Source organism: Theobroma cacao, chromosome 3 (assembly GCF_000208745.1).
Source record: "Theobroma cacao cultivar B97-61/B2 chromosome 3, Criollo_cocoa_genome_V2, whole genome shotgun sequence".
In the NCBI taxonomy this organism is placed as follows: Eukaryota; Viridiplantae; Streptophyta; class Magnoliopsida; order Malvales; family Malvaceae; genus Theobroma; species Theobroma cacao.
Genome location: NC_030852.1, coordinates 5,528,039 through 5,539,689, shown reverse-complemented (window position 1 = coordinate 5,539,689; position 11,651 = coordinate 5,528,039).

The window sequence follows — 11,651 nt, the reverse complement described above, 5'->3', positions numbered from 1 at the left end:
TATAAGGTTTAATGAGGTTTTCAAGGAAGTGTTCAAATGACTTGATTTGATAATGATTGTGATATGTATGACACAATGATTTTCATATCCTTTACGAATCTACTATGCATGTAAATATGCTACTATGTATTAGTTTTCAATAAAGGGAACAAACCTTTTCTTGTTTGTAATTCACTCGATTACTCCGACCTTCGAGCTAGTGTCGGTACGAAATATTTCTATGGTTAATGTATGAATGTTATTATGCACATGTTAGATACAATGTAGCATGATTAAAATGTTGGACGCATAAGCTCCATTTATGAGATTGTAACATGTATGCCATGAGATGTATGTGTTAAGCATATCATATACACTATGGGCTATGCTGATGTGCCACTCACACAACTATGATGATTGTTCACACAAGGTGAACTAGACAGTAATGAAGACTTTGTCCACTACCAGCCTGAGTGAGGGAGGACCACTCGATAGATCATAGATAAGGTCGATGTACTATTCATGAGAGCATGCTGGGAACCCAAAATAGTGGGGGGTAACCACTATTTGTCAGAATGGGACAGACCCACTCATAGTTAGAATATTATGACGGATGAGAATAATGAGTTAGAGAAATGATTGAATGAGTATTACTTCATGATTTATGCTTAAATGCCTAGTTATGATTATATGAGTATTGATGATGTTATTCACATTGTAATGATGTGATATTAGCTTGGTTAGACAGAACCTTAGCCTAGGGAATGATCCCTCAATACTAAAAGACTTATGAATGAGTTAGATTCAAGAAAATGCCTAGAAAGCTAGATTTTGTGGCACAAAAATCAATACATATACAATATGTATTAATACATTTTCAACAGAACGCTAAATGAGGCATTCTATGTGAAATGTATCGATACATTACCAAGGGTTTCGATAGATTCCTTGCATGTATCGATACATTCCAAAATGTATCGATAGAATTGTTGCAGAATTGACTTTTCAAGTGATTTTAAGGAGGTTTTCAAGATTAAATGGCTTTTAATGATTTATGCAAAGATGCTTTCCATGCAATGTTATTCAGAGGATGATTAAATGTTATTTTTCATGAACATCATGATAATGTTAAAAGAATTTATGAATCATATATATTTACAATTGCATGGCTATGAAAAACTCTTCTCTTTGGCTTGTCCCTTTCCCTATATCCACTCATGAATTCTTTGTGACTTACACATTATTTTGCCTCGCTATTTTGTTGTAGATCAGTAATGGTACTCTCTTACTAGCAACAGTGTCACAGAGATGTGATCCATTCATTCCCCATTGGTAAGTGTCTAGCAACCTCTTAATGCCTAGGGAGTTGAGTCATGTTTCGCTAGCGAGTTAGTCTATGTTATGTTTTCGTTTATAGACTATGAACATGTTTTATGGACTATGCGTATGTTACAATAATTTAGCCAAATGTTTGGGCATATTACATTATGAATGTTATGTTAAATGTGTAAAGTGGCTCAAGGGCCCATATGAACACCTGAGGGTGTTGAGACATGTAAATATTATGGTGCATTGAGAACGTGGCACTCTGATGAAATATAAAACATTGCACTTACACTAATATGTTAAGAAGTTCCATATATGTGTAATGTAGCCTATGATGGTATGCATAAGTTGATATTGTATGCCTATGGATGTTTATGTATTCTTCTGCATTGATGAATATTTAATGGTGTATATTAAAGAGGCTTGTTTGGGTCTAACGGGCTATACCCATCTAGGTTCATGCGTCTATTTTGTTCCACTATAAAATGAGATGTGACATCCTCTCCCTTAGCTCACTAAGGAATTTTGAATCAACTGTGAAATATCTTTTTAGGGTTCAAGCACAATCTTTACACTAATCTTTTCAAAGATAAGATTGAACCTCTTTACCTTTTCACCTGGTTAAGGTATAACCACTTAACAATAAATAAAGAATAAAATAAATGAAGCTAGAATGCCTCTTGAAGGCTAATAAGCTATAAAGGTTTAAGCTTAAACAAGATGGGTACAAGATGAAGTAGAAAAATCAGCTTAAGAAATGTTAAAAGGAAGACTTAAATGCTCAAAGAGAGGTAAATGAGTGTGTTTAAGGATTTTGAGGTTGCTCTTTTGCTTGGAGATATTTTTCATAATCTTTTAGTCTTCAAAATAGGTGGGAAACTTCATTTTATAGTGCTTGAGTCATTTAGAGCCGTTAGAGTTCATTTAAGATAGAAAATAATTGTTGGAGCATTTAATGCCAATTTGCCACTACTCAGGGATCGACCTTTTAAGTTAAGGGGGTCGATCCTTACTTGAAATTGTCCCTTAATTATAATTAAGGGATTGACATTTTTTATTCAAAGGCAGTTTTCAATTGAATAATAAACATTCTATACAAGGGTGTAACATCCCACCTCTTGGGATGTTAGTTAAATTAAGATCTAACTAGAATTCAAGAAGAATTAAGGTCAAAAAAGGTACGAGAAAACATGGAGAAATGAAAAAGAAGGAATAAAATTAAAATAATATTTTAATAATAAAATATATATAAGGAGGACTTCTTAAGATTAGGATTCGACCAAAGTGGGGGAGCAAGGAATTTATGATTAAAGAATTTTATCATAGGAGAAATTTTTGTGATGGTGGCTAAAGTTAAAAGGATGGTTGAAGGGACTTAATTGGAAAAGGAATAAAATGTTGAGGGACTAAATTGAAAATACTGAAAAGTTTTGAGGGACTAAATAAAAAAGAATGAAAATATTGAAAATGTATATATATATATATATATAAAGCATATAAAAGAATGAAAGGAATGCAAAGTGGGCATATAGTGATTGCATGTAAACAATGGAAAAAAAAAAATATATATATATATATTAATAGATGCAAGAATTAAAGATATTACAAATATACATATAGTGCATGCTTTATTAGTTATTTAATGCATGCAAAAGGTACAATATGCATGCAATAGTATAAACAAAGCTGCCATTAATGGGAATTAAAGAGGAATTAAAGGAATTGATAAAAGAAGGAATAAAGAAATATTCAATTGCAAAAGAGGAACAACTTGACATTAATATTAAAAAAAAAGAAGAGAAAAGTTGGTGGCTTTCTCATGCACATTGGGCAATCCACCCACTCCATTTTGAAGCCAAAAACATTCGGCCATTCCTGGTGCCTTGGTAACCCAAGAGCATTAGCCAAAATTGTTTAAGCTCTTATCAATTCCAAGTACAAAGAACCTCAAAGCATCACTTTCCCCATTCTCATTCAAGTCTTTAATATTTACACTTGTAGAACAATCGAAAAAACTCCATCCCCTTGCTTCTTTAAGCCACCAAAGAGCTGTTTAAATGCTCGCGATTTATAGAAGTGAAATACTATGAGAGCTCCCTTAACCCCTTAAACCTGAGTCTAACTACTGATTTTTGGAAAGGTTGAGGCTTGCTAAAGGGAAGCTTGGTGCTGAAAATCAAGTGTTAGATTTGGTGATGTTGGTGAAGATGTGTTGAAAGTCAAGAATTTGGATGATTTAAGTAATGAAAATTTTACAAACTTATGCCTAGCACCAAAGGTAAATTGGCTAAGTTTGAAAGGTGAAAAAAAATTAATGTCAAATAGGAAGCTGCCTAACCCCGAGGCCAACACTAGCAATGAATGGGTTGAAAATTGATGATAAAAGGTGAGAAGGTTCATATTAAATTAAACTTTGAATAAAAATTTCTTACTACCCGTAAATACTAAATACTTAGTCTTAGAAAAATGTTAATGAATGCATAATGTGGGTGTTAAGGGCTATTGAGATAGTATTTTAATTGTTGGAAATTGTCAAATTCAAGGTAAAGCACTAAGGCTTATTGGTGGAGATTTGAAGGTAAGGAATATAACTTAAAATGTTACTAGAATACCCCACTACCCAAATTATGTAATGGTTTGGTATTAAACCCGGTACTAAGAAATGTTATTGTGTATGCCATTAATGAATGATTGAGTTAGTACTTCAGTTGTTGAAAGAAATTGATAAAGGCTCGGATGATTAAGAACACATTAATCCGAGGCATCCAATTTATAAAGACTCGGGTGATGATAATGGTTTGGGCCTCTTAAATCCAGTGGCAAAATTAAAACAAGATTAAGCTAAGGTAAAGAGGATTATGGTGAGAAATCCCACCAATCGAGGTGAATGGGTGCTAGATTTCAAAATTACATTTCTTACAATATATTATCTATATATTTTACTCTTGATGATTTAATGAAATTGTGAAAAGTATGAGCTAGTAGAAAATCTTTAGGATGTTTGTGATTTTGCCATGGATTTTGAAACTATTTTCTACATGCTATATATATATATAAATCTAAACTAGCTATATGTTTTAAAGATGGGAAACAAGCCCTTGTTAATGATTTTGATTCAAATCAACCTTGCAAATTTTATGTGATTTATAGGCCGAGAATGGCAATTATGTGATCCATGCAATGTGATGTTTTAACTTGTTGTTTTTACTAAGCATGTTGTAAAGGATGTTGTTTTGAATAATATGCCATGCTCGAAAATAAGTTGTGCCTAAGCATTGGTTTACAATTACAACAACTATTGTTTTACATTATTTGCAAATGCATTGGGAATATATTGATTTCCTTTTAGTGGATTTGAGACAGTCAAGGGTAAGGCTTGTTATCACACTAGATTTATGTGGTCTTTGTGCACAAAGTAAGGGTGGTTTATTGATTGATATTTGAGTTTAAAAAAAAGGACCTAAAGCCCTGACTTGATATTTGGTAGCGTGAAGAGTCCCACGGGTAGATATTGATGTTATTGACATAAGAAAGAAAGCCTACGAGCTATATTAGACCTATTCGAGGTTGGTGCTCACTTATTTGCTTTATTGTTGGTTTTGGCATGGCAATAAAATTTGAAATATGTTTTTACATGGCAAGTAGATTTATACATGCTTGATTGGTGACTATATATATCACATTCTTTATGCTTTGAAGGTGTTTTATCGTATGCTTGCCACGAATATTGCTATTGATATGAAATTGAAAAATTGAATGGCTTTTATCATGCTAAACATCACAACTTAGTTCCATGTTCTGGAAATGGAGATTTTGGTTGCTACATAGTTAAGTTTAATTGGTTTTCTTACACGTGTTTTACTTACACATTAATATTTTCTTAGACTTGCAAGGCATAAATACTACCAATTTAATTTATTACATTTTTATTAATCATTCTTGGATTTATAAATGTTTTGCCCTTATGCTTGTTTTCCCTCCCCACCTGCTCACTGAGCCAATGATCACTGAGTCTGTGAGACTCACCTATGTATACTATTGTGAAAATAAATAAATAGTTGGGGGACATCATTGACGAGGATACTTTATGTAGCTGTGTAGGTAAATGGCATTTCCTAGTTTTCCTTTGTGTCACTCAATTGTCCAGTCATTGAGTCATTTGCAATTTTTAAAAAGTGGTGTATTTTGAACTATTTGGGCCGAGGCCTTTGGTTATTGTAAATTAAAAATTAGAGTTGTGTTATTTAAAATGCATTGTACGAATACTTGGTATTTTTCTATTATGAAATCTTACGTGTGGTTAAACATTAAGTTGTTATATTTGGTGCATGTTATGAATAATGTAGTCATATTGAGGTTGAACGTAATATTTGGAGTAAAAAGGATGATATAAAGGAAAAGAAATTAGTGGTTAGATAAAAATGTTTAGGAGGCTTGTCGAGTCATGTGGGCTAGCTTACATAGCTCGTGCGCTGGTAACGATCGTAGGGCGGGTCATTACAAAGGGCTTGAAGTCATACAGGACTTCGAATCTAAGGAAGCCATAAGCTTCTCGAAGTAAGGGAATCCATAAACCGGATTCCATTAGATAAAAAATGCACCTATACAAAACCAGTTTTCTACAAAGAAGCCATATTCTTCTTTCACATAAGATGAAAACAAAAATCAATGGACATGACAACATTCAAGTTGACAACAGATTTTTATGACTCAAATGAACATAATAGAGAAACTAACACAATAGCTAGAAAACAACAATGGTATTGCCTAAAAGGAACTAGACCTAAAAATCACAAAACGCAAGGTAAAGGGGAAAAAATCAAATAATTCAAAAACAAACAGCAAAATGGGAGTCTTCATTGTTGGTCATCAACCCCAAAAGTCTCACCATAATTTGTACCCACAAGAACCTCACTGCATATTTAAAGAAGGTTGTTAGGACATTACACAGCTCCTTTTGCAAGTGTGTTAGTAGCTCTATTAGTTGATTGTAAAACATGCTTAATTTTCCATTCTTTGATCTTGCCAAATAATTTGTTGGTTTGGATAACCAAGTGTCTCAATCTCCATAAAGTCTCATTTGGGGTAGATATCCATTTAACAACATTGCTATTGTCACATTCAAGAATAAGGGGGAAAGCTTCATTACACCTAGAAGTCGCAAAAATGAGCTCCACTTCTTTAACAGTAATTAGTTCAGCCTTGTTGTAATCATGAATGCCGATAATGTTAGAAAAGTAGGAAAAAATGTCTCCTAGCTCATTCCTTAAAATACCTCCAATGCCCAATTCACCGAGGCAACCTCTAGATGCTCCATCCGTATTGAAATTAAGGCTACCATTTTGTGACCTAGACCAAGCCTCCACTCTTTTGACCTTCACAGTATTCTTGGGGATCAAACCTTTAGTAAGGAATCAAATCATATCACTAGTAAAGATATTAAGGTCATGCCATTTGCCATTCATCCACCAAGCAATTCGAACCTTGGTAAGCTCAAAAATTTACTCCCCATCCAAATTTTTGTCCTTGAATACCAACTCATTATGAGCCATTAAAATTTCCCAAATGATGGCATACCATGCAATTTTCCAAATCAAGTTATTATAAGTGAAAGCAATAAAATCAAACCAACCTAGAAAACATACCGTGGGCTCATGATGTGTCACCCATTACATGATCCATAAAGCTCCCCACTGTTGTCAAATCATCCAAGATTTTTTACAAGTGAAAAAAAGATGGTTCATAGTCTCAGGGTTCAAGTCTGTAGATGAGGCATGTCACAGTATCAGCACTAAGAATACCTCTCTTAGCTAATACATCTTTGACTGCTAAGCGACCTTGAAGTAGCTGTCAGCAAAATATCTCAATTTCATAAGGAGTCACTCCTGCCTAAATTAATTTTCAATGACTTTTAAAGGTTGCATTTGAAAGCATAGCATGTCGGCAAAAGATTGGAAGGAATAATTGCCACTAGAGTTGGCCTTCCATATCAACATATCATAGAAATCCCTACCTAGAGTTTGAGCTTCAATGACGTTTTTAAAGCTTTCTATTGCTCGTTTTCCCATCTAAAAACATTTTGTCTAAGGTCAACTTTCCAAACCCACTTATTGTTAATCTATTCCGCAAAATCATTAATTTTACCCTTCTTTTTGACTTCTAATACAAAAATTTGCAAGAAGAAACTCTTAAGTATACAACCATCCACCCATTCTTCGTCCTAAAAACTGATTCTGCACCCATTTTCAAGAGACAAACCCATACCACTAACAACAAGTTTATTAAAATTTCCATTTCCCAATAGTAGTTTTGTGATATTTTTCCATATGTTTGATGCTTTGTTAAGATTGCCCCGCTTGGAATAATACCATTATGCTCCATACCATATTTTTCAATGATTCACCTTCAAAGGCTTTCTGGCTCATTTCCAAAGCACCACAGCCATTTATTCAAAAGTGCCTTATTTTCTATTTTAATATCCATTAAGCCAAGCCCATCATCAGCTCAATAATTACAAACATTCTTCCAACCAACAGGGTAAAGTTTCTAAACCAGGTTAGGGCCTCCTTACAAGAATTATTTTTTATTTTTTAATTGAAGTTTTTGACTTGGATCGACATTCGGAACAGGGACATGTAAAATAAAGGCATGCTGCTCAAAACAGATTTAAGCAAAGTGACTCGTCTCCCCACAGAGAGAGTTTTGCTTTCCATGTGGCTAACTTACTTTTCAATTTATGAATGATTGGTTGCCAAATGCTAGTGGACCCTGAGGCAGCTCCTAAGGGCAATCCAAGGTAAATAGATGGAAACTTACCACCCCTACACTTGATCGAATCAACCCATTAGTTCACAGTGTTAGAATCAATTCCAACTCCATATAAATAACTTTTCTGGAAGTTTATCTTCAATCTGGAGACTACTTGAAAATGCCTCAAAAGTCGCTTAATATTGAAGAGATCAGAAGGGTTAGGATCACATAGTACTATCGTATCATCCACATACTAAAGGTGTAAGACATAGACACTAGAGGAACCAATCATAACTCCTTTGGTAAGCTATCTTATATTGCCTTATACATGAAAGCACTGAAGACCTCCATAACAAGATTAAAAAGTAAAGGCAAAAGTGGACAACCTTGCCTTAAACCTCTCCTCATATGAATCTCCTTGGTTGGCAAACCATTAACTAAAATGGAGACAGTAGCGGAAAAATTGCAAGCTTTGATCCATTTGCACCATTTATTGCCAAATTCCATTTGCCTCATAACAAAGTCAAGGAAATCCCATGAAACACTATCAAAACCTTTCTCAAAGTTAGCCTTGAGAAAGATACTTATTCCTCTATTCTTTTGCATGACATTAATTATCTTGTTTGCAATGAAGGCACAATTGAAAAGCTACCTACCTTGGATGAAGACAAATTAGGTGATCCCCAAAACTTCATCCATAACCTTTCACAATTGCAAGGCAAGAGTTTTCGCAATGATCTTATAAAGGCACCCCACAAGGCTAATCGAGTAGTGATCATTGAGGGCACTCAGGTTACTACATTTAGGGACAAGAGTGATGAATGACACATTCCTTATCCATTATTTCAGTGTCTTGGAAGTCAACCACAAATTTCATCACCTCCTCCTTATAGTGCTTCATTGACTTTTAAGAAACTTGAAATTAAAACTATCCGGTCTCGATGCCTTGTTGCCATCGTAACTACTAACAGCATCCCAAATTTCCAACTCTGAAAATTGCTCACCTAATATAATAGTAGAGTGTTCACTGAGTTTCATAATCCCATCCATGGCAAGTAAGTTTACCAATAAAGTTTGCTATCCTCTTAGAAAAGGCGACATTGTGAAAATATTGGGTGTTATGGTAGCCCTCCAAGAACCATTTCACAGGCAACTTTTGATGCCAAGTACCCTCATTAGCTTTATACAGTTTCCAAAGGTCACTCTTAAGTTTTTCCATGGTTTTGCATTTTTCTCTATCTGCATTGCCTTGTTGAATTTCCACTACTACCTACTGAATTTCATATTCCAATATTCTAAATTTTTCACTTACATCACCAATAGCCCGATTTTTCCATACCTTGATACAATACCTCTTAGTCTGTTCCAGATAATAGCCAGTTTACCACTGAGGTGCTTAGTTTCTTTCCAAGCATCAATAAACATGTGATTAAAGCTCTGGCCCTTAAGCAGTGATTGAAACAATTCTTCTAAACAAAGCATCACCAGATTGTGATACAAGAGAGATGCCAGGAGACATTTTTGAATCAAATTAGGCCACCATTCAACCATTTTGATTACAACAAGAAAACGGTTCAACCTACTAAAGACAAGATTTTCACGAAAAGTACACCATGTGAAATTACCACTTACCATAGAAACATCCATTAATTCATAATCCTCAATGAAACTACCGAAGTGCTCCATAGATTTATTGAAACTAAAGCATCCAATTCTTTCTTCAATGTATTTAATGGCATTGAAGTTGCCACCTAACCACTAGATTATTTCCCAAGCTTGGATGGCCAACAACAATTCATCCCAAAACATGAGTTTTTCACCCTCATCATTTAGGCCATAAATATTACCAATGCCAATAGTTTCATTCATACCTTGGATCTCTCTAATGATGAGAATAAATTGCTTTTTGACAATAGTGTGCTCTATAGTGAAGTAATTTGTACACCAGCAGGTGATAATTCTATTTTATAGAATTATTTTACTCTAATTTTATTATTAAATATTAGCTAAGTCCTTAATTTTCAATTATAATTTAGTTATTTCTAGTTGTTTTTATAATTAGTTTATTTTTTAGTAAGTTATTTTAATTTTATGTTATTCTTTTTAATTTAGTTATTATTTATTAGTTTTTATATTTTGTAGGAACTAAAAGAAATTGGGCTTAATTTTGAAAAGTGAGATGTTGAAAGACCCGAAAGTCTGTTTGCATATACTTCAGTGTTTTGGCCATAACTCAAGCTACAAAACTCCAAATGATACAATTCTTATACCATTGGAAATCTAAGATACAGAGCTATAACTTTCATGAAGATCACTTTGCCCAGTTCTACCTCTAAGATAGAGAAAATCGCGTTGGAAAATGGCTAGATGTACTGTGCCGGGAATGGAAATTTGTAAAGAATGACAATTGATTTTTGGGCCTCTTATTACACTTTTAAGCCCAATTAAACCCTAGGTCAACTTAAGAAACTCTAGGTTAAGTCTATTACTATAAATAGGATATGTTTAACAACATTGGAGATAACCTTTGGAGATTCAAGAAGCTAGAAGTTGAGGCTGAAACTTGGAGATCAAGGCGGCAAATATTGATTTGTTTTCTTTCTTGGCTTTTACTGTTCTTGTTACTTTCAATGGTTGAATTTTATACAATGTTATTTTATTTTGCAATTATGAGTAGTTAATTTTCTTTTTCTAGGATTGTAATTGAACTCACATGTAATCTAAGTTTTAATCTCTTTCTTGCTTATTTTTAATGGGATTTGAATTGTTTATTCCAATTTGTTCTTAATGCTTTTAATTGTTTGGCCACCAATTAAATTGATCTAGGAACCTAANTTGGGAAAGGGAGTTTAGTGTAAACTAAAATTGGGATAGCATGTGATCATATTAATTGATTTGCTTATAAGATAGGGATATACCTATAAGCCTTATGTAGCCAATAGAGTCTGAACTTAAGGAGTCTATTTTAATTTCAATTCACATAGGGATATAGTGTTTTGGTTAAATAGATATTTTTATAAGATAAGTCGGGAGACTTTTATAAATAATTTAGGACATTAGGTTAACAATTCAACCCATTAAAAAAGTTAAAGAAGAGAGGTAAGATTTAGATGAAGTGTGAGGGATATGGTAATCCTAGACTTGTTTGATTTGCTTTTTACCCAATTATTTTGTTGCTTTAATTTTTAATTGAATTAGTTTTAGTTAATTAATTTAGTTATTTAATTTTGATTGTTTGGATAATATTAAATTGTTCTAATTTTAGTACTTAGTAAATTTTAAGATCAATTCCCTGTGGGATCGATACTCTGCTTGCTAATATATTATCTATTCGATACGTATACTTGTGTAGTAGGATTTTAACTGACAGTAGGTAATAAAGCCACCTGATGCCCTTATTGAGTCCGAGGCAATCCATCCACAAACTCATTTTCCCTCTATTCTCACCACAGATCTTATACTAACATCTTGAAGCTTGGTTTCTTGCAACAGTAAGACTCTTGGCTTATATTCCACAAATAAGTTTTTCATAGCCTTCTTCTTTTCAGACCTCCTTAATACACACATTCTAGGAAACAATAGACATAAGAAAATAA